The following is a 12,518-nucleotide window of genomic DNA, read 5'->3' on the forward strand; positions in this document are numbered from 1 at the left end:
GCTGGGCCAGGATGGGCTTAGGAAAGCAAGTGTTTGAAGGAAGCAGACCCAGCTAAGGTTGGAGGGTCGCGGGGTCGCTGCCCCACTTGGTCTGGCCCTTTGTGACGTCAGGGAGGGCTCGTTGAGGTCTGCGCAGTCGCGCGCGCTCTGGGGAGGGGGCGGGGCGAGAACTAACTGTCACTTGGGGAAGACTTGGCAATTATTGGTTGTCTGCGGGGTTTTTCAAGCGAGGCGCTTAACCAAAATCGAAGCAAGTAGGCAAGAAAAATGTCTCGGCTACCACAGATTAAGTGTAATTTAAAAAGCGAAGGTCAAGGGATGGCCAAGGTGCAGAAAGAAATAAAAAAAGTAAGACGTGTTTTCCTCATCCCAGTGAAAGGAGTGGTATTTAAGTGCACATATTTTACTGTGCAGCCAGCTGTTTGCTAGTTTTATCCCTTCTTTAAATTTCGACTTTTTCTTATCCTCCTAAAGCTGAATTTGTTATAACTAGAACCCTCAAAAGTAGATGAAATTACTACATAAATTCAGAGTAAGCGATGAGAACACTAGGAAGTTAACTGGATATCCATTACCGCCTATAAACATTTCTCCTGCCCTCTCCATTCTATATCAAACATCTTGGTGAATAAACTGTAAGGGAATATAGAGTTAGTCTTTTCTTTATCCTGTTTTAATAGCTCTTACTTCCTAGAAGAGGACTTGAGACTTAACTAAATTAAAATCATTTTTTTCTCTCAGTAGACTTTGAAGCATAAAGAAAGGAAATAATAGATATAAAGAATTCAGCTCTTTCTAATGTGATTATGTCCACTTTTCTCCTTATTTTCATTGCTTTCATTTCTTTTCATTCAAATGCTCGATTTCACACTATGTGCTAGGCACAGGGCAAGGTACTGGGGACATTCAGGCAACACAAGACAGACAGAGACCATCATCATTGAACACACAGTCTGGTTGAAGAGCTAGTAGAGGAGACAGACAACTGCATGCTTGATGTGTAAAATACAAACTCTGATAATCGTTATGTTGGAAAGATCCATCATGATAAGAAAGTATTAGGTTGTCCTGACCCCTCTGTATGTTAACTTTGGGACAGGGAGTGTAAAAATGTTCCAGAAAGACAGAAAAATGTAGGCAAAAGCACTATGGTAGAAACAAGCATGGTTTATTAGGACAACTTAAAGTCAGCCAGTGGAGCTGACAGCAAAGGGAGAAGCACAAGAGACAAGGCTACTGAGGTGTCTGAGCCAAGGTAACATCCTTGGTCTTTATCCTAAGAGCAACAGAAGCAGCTGCAAGACTTTAATCAAGGGGTGATGTGCCTAGCTTGCAAAATCAAATGATCAGCTTGATGATTTTGAAAAGGTCTATATGCCTGCCATGTTAGTAATAGGACAGGAGTAGGTAGATACATGGAAACCAGAGTTAGGCATTCTTCAAAGAAGAAATATCCAATCACCCTCACTACCTCCAGTATCCTGCTGGTCCTCTACATTGACCTAACCCAACCAGAAGCTAGAAGGCAAGGGAGCCTGTTGATGCAGTCCATTCCAGCGTGAGACAAAGTAGCAAACATAAGAAACCATGTTTGCTCATTTCTGCTTACCAGCATAATTTCACAAAGCCCCTGACTCTGTGACTGCGTGTAGTTCTCTGGCAAGATGCTTTGAAGACAAAACATGATAGAGCACACAGCCCCTCCACATCTGTTGCCTGAGTCACTATATTCCTTAAAAGAAAGATGACTCTGGTCCTTGCCTTTCTCTATACATAAAATAATGTCTGAAAGGGTGAGTGATTATGCTTCTGTAGTCTATAACCAGATGTACTCTTACGCCCAAACCTTGATGTAATTCTGCTTCAGTGTAACTTCTGAGCAAGTTTGATGTAATTTTGCACATACTGAACCCCTACCACTTGTATATAAGCAATGAGCAGTCCTGCTCAGTATACTGTGCAGGAGCAGTCCAACAGAACCTCTTAATAAGGGCTGCTCCAGACTTTATATCTCAGTCTATAGTTTAATTTGGTCTAAATTTAATTCTTTAAAAGTTTGATTTTTTTTCTTTAGTTGACACAGGTCAGCCTTCAGGGGCAAGAACAGAGTAGAGAAGTGCAGTGGGTGCACCCAGAGGGGCAAAGGGAAGTTATCCAGCATAGCTGAAGTGAAGGTTAAATTTGCAAATGAATCTAAAATATTTAGTATACTACCTGACATGTAATCATTACTCAATACATATTTGTATTTTAATTTTTAAAAACTAAATTATATATTCATGTCATGTACTGTAGTCTACTTAACCATTATTCTCTAACATTAAGCACTTAGTACTTTCCAATTTTTAATATATAACATAGGAATGAACATTTTATGCATAAAATATTGTATATATTTCTTAGCATTTCCTTGAGACAGAATCCTAAAAATAGGATTATGAGGTAAAAAAGTAGGAGTATTTTTAAGTTCTTTGACTGAAGTTCCCAAATTACATGTCCAAAAGATCATATAAATTTATACTTGATCACCAATGCCTATGAATGGCTGTCTTTTTACTGCACTCACTCCAACATTAAGCAAGTTAACTTTTTAACATTTCTTAACTTGAAAGGTGAAAAATTAGTATGGCATTGCTACTTAAATCAGTGTTTCTTTCATTACTGAAAAATACTTTTTTCATATATTTATTAGCCATTTCAATCTCTTGTGAATTATCGGTTGATGCCTTTCTGTAAGTGCTTTATATAATAAGATATTAACCCCTTGTCTATTATTTTCACTGAAGATTGTTTATTCCAGTCTATATTTTAGTACTGTTTATGACATTTTAGATATGCAGAAGTTTTAAATTTATGTGCTTATATCGATTCTTTAGTGATTTCTTCCATTGGTTTTAAACTTAGAGTGTTCTTGTATTTCAGAGATCTGAAGGACAAAAATCTACATTTTCTTTTAGTCTTTTGATGGTTTGATATTTTTAAATTTAATTATTTAATCCTAATCTACTGGTATGTATTTTGTTATGTGCTATAGGCTGAGGATCTTAGTGGATTCCCGTCTTTTACCACAAATAGTTAACCAATCTTAACAGGACTGCCTGTTGAAAAATCCTTCCATTTTCCACTGGTTAGTGTTACCTCATCCGACATAAATACTGGGATCTGTTTTTGAGTTGTCTCTTCTGTTATACTGACCTTATTTTTGCCACATTGCCATCAATGCCACATTGACTTATTTATTGTTGCTTTACAGTAGATTTTACCAGATAGAAGAATTAGTCCCTTCCCAATAAACTTTTTTTCACAAATTATTTATAATAGTCTTACATATTCCTTCCATTAATATATCCTTATATATTTAAATGGATTTCAGAATCATGTCATCCATGGAAAACACTCTTGGTTAATTTAATTGGAATAATGGTATTTCCTAAACATCAATTTGAGAAATTTATATTTGGCAGCCTCATTTAATACCTTTTTAAAGAAGTCTTCATTTTCAGAATACTCGTAGGAAATCATTTCACTTACCCCTGAAATTAAACAATTTTGTGAGGACAATATGATTCTCTGTGTGTGTCTGTGTGTGTGTAGTGTCATAAATCCTTTCAATCTGTGGATTTCTAATTTGGGGATTTTGTTAATCCTTATGTTAGAGCAGTTTTTTTCCTACTCTGACTTGAATTATTGCCTTTGCTTTAAGTGTTTGGTTTCTTCCTGAAAAACACTTATAATTATCTTATTGGAGCACCTTTCTATGTCCTTTATCATTGTTACCATCTCTTTGTCCTTTTCCTCTGAATTCTGAGAGAGCTAATTAGATTTATCCTTTATATTACTGATTTAATTTTCTAAAGTTCTAATTCTATTTTTACTGTTTTTAATGCAGATTTTAACTATGTCATTTCATTGTAGACTTTGGGTTTGTTTTGTTTTTTACTTTAAATTCTTATTTCAGCCAATTCACTTTTCATTTATGCCATGCATACCTTGGTGAATTTCCTCCTCATGACTTCCTGATTTTGTTTCATAGAGGCTTAGTTTTATGCATTTTTTGGAGACAACAATTGTTTTTGAAAATACTATTCTCTGTCTGCAGACATCTATGGCATTCTCATATATTGCTGACTCAAGAGCAAAGCAAAACAATTGTGGAGAGGAATTTGGTAATATCTAACAAAATCACTTAAGCGTTTACCCTTTGACCCAGTAACCGTACTTCTAGGAATTTACCCTAATGATACACTTCTACAAACAGAAAAAACATATGTACAAGGTTATCTGTTGTGGAATTATTTTGAATAACAAAATATTCAAAACAATTTACATGCCCATCCAAGGAAGACTATTTGCATAAACTTTGATATGTCTACATAATGAAACACTATGCAGCCATTACAAAAAAAGAAAAGAATGAAGGTCTCTATGAACTGATATAGAGTGATTTTCAGGATATATTATCAAGTGATAAAACCAAGATATGAAAGAATGTATGTAGTATCTCTTTGTGTGAGTGTGGGTGGATTTGTATCTTCATGTAAGAAAAACATTTACTTATATTTGCAAAAAGTAGGAAGGAGACAATAATAAATGGAGAAATGGGTGAGAATGGGATGAAAGGGGTAGGAATGGAAATGAAATTTCTCTGAGTATTCTTTTTAAAACAGTGCAGCTCCCATCAGGGAGTCTTCATGGGTTCAACTAAACCTTCAGATTCACAAAACTACCATGGACTATATTTGGCATCAGTCTGCCCAAAAAGATACAAGACAGAAACCACAGCTTGTCAGCGGACTGTGTCCAGTGTTTATCTTCCACCGGCATTCTTGCAACAGATCTTAGAGCAGTCCAAATAGCTACACTGCAGCTATTTTCATTAGTTTCCCAAGTGGTAGTTTAGGTACAAGGAAAAAAGTTTCACAACAGACAAGTGTGGAACCTAGCCTTGGTTAGCAGCCTTATGCTCCATAGGAGCCAATAACTTTTGTAATAATTCCACAGGTATAGCTTCTGGAGTTCCTCACATGGGGCATAGCCAATTGTAACAGTCAACACACTAATGGAAGCCCAAAATTATGGCGTTTGCATCTAGGATTTAGAGTTCATTTATAGTGTCTACTAGTCCAGATGCTATTTATGAATCAGAGGGTACTTTTTTCCCATAAGTAATGTTGCCTAGAATTGGAACAATGTGAACATAAAAAAGAATTCCAATAATGAAACAATAAAATATCCATAAGCTCATTGTGTTATTCCAAAATAAATAAGTTAATAAAACATAGGGAAAAGGGACAATTCCTTTTTACATAAAAATATCAAGTAGTAAATAGAAGGAATTATAAAATATCACCACTTTTAACTCTTGTAAGAGTCTATTCAAGCAAGGGTTTCAGCAGATGCTAAAAACCTTGAGTGAAATATACTGGAAAACTGTTCATTCACAAAGTCTCTAAGTATCACTCCACACATTATTTTATTAATTATAAAAGGAAAAAAATTGTTCTTTATAGTTAAGAGATCTGTCAGTTACCACCTAAACCATATGATCAACTTAAGGTCACTAATCATAATGATCTAATATATTAATAATATGTCCTTTGATGAGATGCAATAAGAAGTTCACAACCTTACTTATGCAGTATTCTTACCAAAAAAAAAAAAAAGTTTAACTTGAATCCAACCACGAGGAAATAATCAGAAAAATTCAGATATAGGCCATCTTACAAGGCAATTGGATCCTTCAAAAAAAGTCAATGAGAAAAAAACTGAAAGGCAGGAGGACTGTTCAAGATTAAGAGAATGAAGAGCCATAACCAAAGACTGTGTGAAACTTGACTGGATCCTGGGTTGGAAAATTAAAAAGCTATAGACATTGAGGAAATTTAAATATAAACTGCATATTAGATTACATTGTTGATTAGTGTTAATTTTCCTAGGTGTGTTTATAGTACTATGGTTATGGGGGAGAATGTTATTATTATTAGGAGAGGTAGGTTGAAGTTCTCTGAGGTGAAATATCATGAGTGCTAAAACTTATTTTCAAATAATTCAGGGGAAAAAAAGACAACTAATGAAAATGTGGTATTATGTATGACAATTGGTGAATCTAGGTGAAGGGTATATTGTGTTGATCAAAGTATTATTTTCTTTAGGTTTGACATTTTTTCAATATTAAGTGTTGGGGGGAGACAGTTCAGAGGAAAAAATATTTTGAGCCAAAAATTCTTTACCAAATAAGTTATTAATCAATTATGAAAGCAAAAGAAATTCATCTTCATACAAGAAAAAAGGAACTTTACCTCTCTTTCTGAAAGAAAACTTCCTAAGAATGCACTCCAGAAAAATGAGGCTGAAAACTAAGAGGGCTATTCCACAAAAGGAACTAACTGGAAATTCAATGAAATTTCGGAATGACCACCAATCAGCAGTCTAGAAAACAAATAGCCCAAATCAGAATTCAGTGAGCTCTAAGGAGAATATAGTGGATTCCAAAGGAGATCAGGAATGAGTAAATTGGAAAAAATTAGCAGTATGATAAAGAAAATAATGGGGTTCGGGACATGCTACCTCGAAATATGACACCTTGGCATTTGAGAAAACCACAGAAGCAGGAAGGCTACTCTCACCTTCCCCCCAACCTTCTCCCTGAAGCAGGTCATAAAACCTAAGAAGGTCACTCTCTAACCCTCTCCCACCCTGGTCCCCTGAAACAGGTCAAAAGACCCTCAATCAAGAGATGCCTTTCCTATACCCAGAGGAAAAGAGCATCCTTATTTCTAAAGACGTAGGAACACTAGAGTTTGAACAAACAGGCCTTGCTAAGTTTCCTCCAGTTTATTAGCATTAGATCATGCCCTTTTGTCCTCCAATCATACTTCTCCACGACTGTCCACTTTTTATCAAACCTAATAAAAATACACAATTTTACCCGTTTCTTTGGGTCTTCATTTCTGAAAGCTCCCAGACCACATAAGACTTATATGAAATACATTTGTATGCTTTCCTCTTGTTAATCTGTATGTCATTATATTGGCCTTAGCCATGAGTCTAAGATGGGAGGAAAAGATATTTCTTTTCCCCTACAAATGCCAATTATTATCCTCTCAATTAAAGAGTCAGAGAGAAACAAACAAAAACGTGGCATTACTGAACAATTTGTTGCATTTAAGAAAAGCATCCATTTGGCCTCAACACTAGGCAAATTCTCCTTTGCTTGGCATAGGGATCATGACCTTGAAACCAGAGAGAAGAAAACACTGTATAATTATGCCACAGTACTTGGCTCTACAATGAACATTATTCTCATAACTATGCTATTACATAAGTATTTTATTGATTTTTACACTTTTAGAACATTTAGCTATGGCTACAGAAAATAATCTAAACATTATCAGACCTTGACAATATAGAACGAAAGGAACAGCTGATAAATGATGGGGAGGAGGGAGTAGAAGAGAGCGTACAAGTGTCAAAATCATTATCAAGTGTCAAAAGATACTGTAGAAAATTGTTAGAAAGTGAAATAAGGATTGGGGTATACTACTTAAAGATAAAGGAGGAGCTAAATTAATGGACCAACAACCAAAAATGGTAGTGAGGAGAGAATGTGGGAGTGGTGTAACTCAATAAAATCCTCACCTAAAATACAAAGAAGTCAATAGACAGTTTCTAAAATAGGTAAATTAAGAAATAGTACTATGAGATGGGATTATAGGAAAAAAGAACTCCCATATGTTGCTGATAGAAGTGTAGATTGCAACAGTCTATTTGAGGGTAGTATTATTAAAAACCTTCAAAATATGGATGCCCCGGGCTGGGCGTGGTGGCTCACACCTGTAATCCTAGCACTCTGGGAGACCAAGGGGGAGGATTGCTTGAGGTCGGTAGTTTGAGACCAGCCTGAGCAAGTGTGAGACAGGGTCTCACAGGGTCTTTTCTATTTTCTACCAAAAATAGAAAAAATTAGCTGGGCATATGGCACATACCTGTAGTCCTAGCTACTCAGGAGGCTGAGGCAGGAGGATGGCTTGAGCTCAGGAGTTTGAGGTTGCAGTGAGCTATAATGATGCCACTGCACTCTAGCTGGGGTGACAAAGTGAGACTCCATCTAAATATATATATATATATATATATATATGTATGTATATATATGGATGCTCTGAATATTCATATTGTCTGATCCTTTTCCTCCTAGAAATAGTTTTTATTTTCTTTGTCTCTCTTTCTGCATCGTTTGTCATAAAGAGTCCTTCTCATCTTGTCTTATGCCCTTGAGAGCTTGACTTGTGACCAAGTGGGAGCACTCTCTCGGCCTCTGCCGTGGTGGGAGGGGTGATTTTCAGGTTACATCCAGTGGCCAGTCTGAAAGGACTGGGAACTCTGAGACACTTAAGCTATTAAGCAGCACACCCTTTGTTCCATATGTGCAAAGCTCTCAGGGGAGTTTGTCTTAATAAGAAGTCTCACCCATAAAGGGCTTTTGTTGTCTCAACTTTTGTTGCCTGGTTAGTCCTGGGAAAGTCCAATACATCCCAGGAGGGCCTATCCAGTGTCACTGACTAATGGGTCTGTGACTGGTGGCCCCCCGCAAATTTGTGGGATAAAGAATAGAAAAACATGGATAGCTTTTCACTTAGTAATTCTACTTGAGGAAATTGTCCTAAGAAAATAATTACAAGAAGGGATTTAGCTATATGCATATTTATTGTTATATAAGTGATACATTGAGAAAAACCCAGACATAAGGGACTTGTTAAATTCATTTTGGTTTACCCATAAAATGGATGACTGCAATTTTGAAAAATGATAATATATATTTCATTTGGGATCAATTATGGTTGTCTTCATCCATTGATTCATTTGAGAAATGTTTATCAAACACCTATTTGGTGCCAGGCACTGTTCTACATGCTGTCGCTACATTGGGGGCAGAACGGATAAAGTCTATGCACTCATAGAGCTTACATTCTAATGGAGGGTGCAAAAGAAACAACAAATAAATAAATGAAAAAGCTATATTATATTTCACGTGGTAAAAGTACTCTGAAGAAAAATCAAGCAGAACAAAGGGAAAGAGAGTAATCGAATAGGGTTTAATATTTTGTACAAGGTGCTCAGGGAAGTTCTCTCCTATATGGTGATATTTGAGTAGAGTTGTCAATTAATTGAGGGGCATAGACAAGAAGATATCTAGGGAAATAGCATTCCAGGTAAAAGAATAGCAAACACAAAGATATAAAGCTAGAAATATGGCTGGATTGTTTGAAGAACAGAAAAGAGACCCACAATGTTAGAGTGAGCGATGGGGAAGTGTGGGAGATGGGGGTGCAAATTTCATAGGATCTTCCTAAGGACTTTGGATAATTTTTCTGAGAGGTGAAAGTCATCCAAGCAAGAACTACTCAGCCGAGTCCTTCCTGAAGTCTTGACTCACAAAATCATGAGCAAAACAAACTATGTTTTAAGGTAATGTGTTATACAGGAATAGTAACCAGAACATCAGGTGAGAGATGACAGTGGTTTGAACCTGGGTGGTAGAAGTGGAAGAAGTCAGATTCTGAAAATATTTTGAAAGTAGAGCCAATAAAAATGGGCATGAGATGTGAAGGGAAAAGAAGAGTCAAAGATGACTCCTTGTGGCAGTCTCAGCTGACTAGGGTGAGGCAAATGAGGCACTTTCCTCAGGTACAATATTAAAGGGGGTATCGAAAACTCAGTAATCAATATAAATGTTTTAATTCAGTATTTTAAAAAATCAGAACCAGACAGGTGTGGTGGCTCGCTCCTGTAATCCTAGCACTCTGGGAGGCCGAGGCAGGGGGATCACTTGAGGTCAGGAGTTTGAGACCAGCCTGAGCAAGTGTGAGACCCTGTCTCTACCAAAAATAGAGAAAATTAGCAGGGCATTGTGGCACATGCCTGTAGTCCCAGCTACTTGGGAGGCTGAGGCAGAAGGATTGCTTGAGCCCAGGAGTTTCAGGTTGCTGTGATCTAGGCCGACACGACGGCACTCTAGCCCTGGCAACAGAGTGAGACTTTGTCCAAAAAAAAAAAAAAAATCAGAATTAATGTAAATTTCATGATGAACAAAATGTTAAATTTTAAAATAAAGACAGAAGCAGTAATTATGCTATTTACTTTTGCCTTCAGGCTCAAATATGGCTAGGCACAGCCCTGCTCCTGGGTCTGCCCAACATGTCCATTCCATGGCTAAATTTTACTCATCTCAGAAGATAGGACATGCACATAGGCCACTCTGTTCAGTTTCCCCGTATGACATCATTGCTTATGAGCTTTCCTCAGCTCCTCAGGTCACATGCTTTTGGGACTTCTCCACTGACCCTCCCTCTGTTATCTAGAGCACTTGATTTTAAGTCATGGAAATTACTTGAGAGACTATTGCCTTCAAACTCCCAATATCTTTGTGTCATTTCTGTAAAGGCAGTTACTTGCTAAAAATATTTAACACAAGATTGACAGATGCCAAAACAACCTCATGACTTGCACTTGCCCACTCTCCTCCAGCCAGTTCATCCAACAGTACATTGCAGCAGAAGCACAGCCCATACTGTCACAGGGTCCATAACTTCTCTGGAAATAAGAGGGTGTCCCCACCTTCCTTGGAGCTACCACAGCTGGCCATTCTTTGAAGAAGGGACCCATCAGGAAGACAAAGGCACATACAAATTAGAGTAATTTGAGGAAAGTTTCATAAGTGGAATATTTACTGGTGTGAGCAGGATTGAGGGAGACTACAAAGGATAGTGAGGTACCCTTGAGGAAGTAATAGAGCTATTACGACTCTAGGCAGGGCCAGAAAAATGGAGAGAGTAGTTACTGCAATCTGGAAGGATAAAGTCGTATGGAGAGGACCAGCTTGAGAGGAGCTATAACCACTGGTTGAGAGATACAGGTAGCCCCTGGAGACCTCACAGGGAGGGAGCCATGGAATAAGTATCCCAAACTTACTACATTTTCCCTATTATCTCCCAACTGGACTCTCCATGGGACAAATTCAACCAGAAGGCAGAGCATACGGGGTCTGTTAAAGTCGATTATACGGGATAGCATCTCATGGCAGAAAGCAGTGTGGAGAAGAGTAGAAGATAGATCTGGAGGGGGAACTAGAAGACATCCAATGCAGACAACCTTCAACTAAAGCAAGACTATGAATCAGATACCTTGCTTTTCACAACAAAACATCATCTTTGCCATTTTCAGGCCTAGAATATATGGCTCTTTGAACGAACATATTTTAACTTGCGAGCAATCTCAGTTTCTGATTGTTTGCCATTCATCTGCTCTGACAATCTTAGTTGGCAAAAACAAAATCTCTAGGTGTGACCAAAATAGTGTCTGCTAGTACTACAGGAGCCAGTAAACTCTATATTAACCTTCATTTTCCAAATTCTCCAGTAATCTGCTGTTTAAAGTAACTCTTGGTGTGTTCTTTCAGAAATGACAATGTAATAATGCAGTGAAAGGTTTTCTCTCACCTAACTCTTGAAAGGGTGGATTAGTACAAACTTATTAGAAATGCAATATGGCAGTGTGTATCAAAAGTGTCAATAATGTTCACTCCTACTGACTACCATTTCCATTTTGGAGAATCTTTTATGAAAATACAAACACAGGCAGAAGATTTATGTACAAATACTTCATTTCAATCATTTTTTATAATAACCCCCTCCAAAGGAGAACTTCTAAAAGTCAGAACAAAGAAACATGAAACAAAAAGTAAATAGGAAAGATGTTATGAGGATGTTGTTGGAGGTCATGCAGCCTTCAAAAATTATGTGATAAGGAATGTTTGTTTATATGGCATGGGGAAATGGCTATATAAGCTTGAGTGAATATAAAAAGCATGATAAAAATTTAAATGGAAGGTGGTTTCAATTGTATAAAGCAAAATATATAGGATAAGAGAGACTCATTGAAACATTAAGTTAAACGTTAAGTTTTTATTTTGAAATAATTATAGATGCATAGGAACTTGCAAAAATAGTACAGAGAGATCCTGTGTACGCTTCATCCAGCTTCCCCCAACTGTAACATCCTGCATGATCACAGTACATTATCAAAATCAGGAAATGTGTTTGTATAGATTAATATGTACTTACTAAAATCACTTATTTCTGAGTGGTGGTCTACATAAGCCATTAGCAATTATATTAACAATTATATTTGATATGTATACATATCACTATTGAAATGCTAATGCTTTAACTTTTAAAATATTGTTATTTGGCAAAATCTGAGCAATATCTGTAGTCAAGTTACTTGTATTATACTAATGTCAATTTACTCATTTGTCCCTGCATTCTCCTCTCCCATCCTGCACCAACCCCCAACACACACACATTCTATGCACCAGTGATAGCAGCTCAATGTTTTATCATGTCACCCCCTTACCTGTGCTGCTTCCTGGACTTCATTCTCCCTCTACATGAACTTTTGTCTAGATGTTGCCTATCCATTCTTCTAGACTAAATCATTATCTCCTTATGAAGCTGTCACAG

This window comes from Propithecus coquereli, unplaced genomic scaffold (genome assembly GCF_000956105.1).
Source record: "Propithecus coquereli isolate 6110/MARCELLA unplaced genomic scaffold, Pcoq_1.0 Scaffold188, whole genome shotgun sequence".
Classification (NCBI taxonomy): domain Eukaryota; kingdom Metazoa; phylum Chordata; class Mammalia; order Primates; family Indriidae; genus Propithecus; species Propithecus coquereli.